Raw genomic sequence first — 377 nt, 5'->3', positions numbered from 1 at the left:
GAGCAGGATATGCCACTGGCCACTGGAACCGAAAGTGTGGAAGGTACGTCGGTTACTTTTGAGCAAATTGATTAATTATCATTCATGTGTTTCGGAACTTTTGAAAATTGTTAAAATTCACTTTCCATTCGCTGTTTCGTTGTTGTTCTGAATAGACATAGCGCACATTCAGCCGTGCCCGGAGGATCGCCCCGTGCCAGAGCCCTCTACAATGGAAGAAGTGCAAGGTATTGCATTATTTTTCACAATTTCAACAAATATTATTTCAGGCATTCGATTAGTTTACAATTGTTCATTTGTTGTAGTCGAAGGGGCCCACCACCCATCGCCTGGCGACTGTGAGAAAGAGAAGGACATGGTGCCTACTGGAACCATAA

At 43.5% G+C, this 377-nt stretch overlaps 1 long non-coding RNA gene across 1 annotated transcript; it reads left to right on the top strand.

Annotated features, from left to right (window-relative positions):
- Positions 1-2: 2 nt before the first annotated feature.
- On the top strand, positions 3-377 carry LOC111410959. Its single transcript, XR_002705792.1, has 3 exons — positions 3-43; positions 156-227; positions 306-377. It is a non-coding gene; the product is annotated as an uncharacterized LOC111410959 (long non-coding RNA).

This window comes from Olea europaea, chromosome 15, assembly GCF_002742605.1.
Source record: "Olea europaea var. sylvestris chromosome 15, O_europaea_v1, whole genome shotgun sequence".
NCBI lineage: Eukaryota > Viridiplantae > Streptophyta > Magnoliopsida > Lamiales > Oleaceae > Olea > Olea europaea.
The sequence above is the reverse complement of the archived record's forward strand: the minus strand, read 5'-3'. Positions and strand labels throughout refer to the sequence as shown.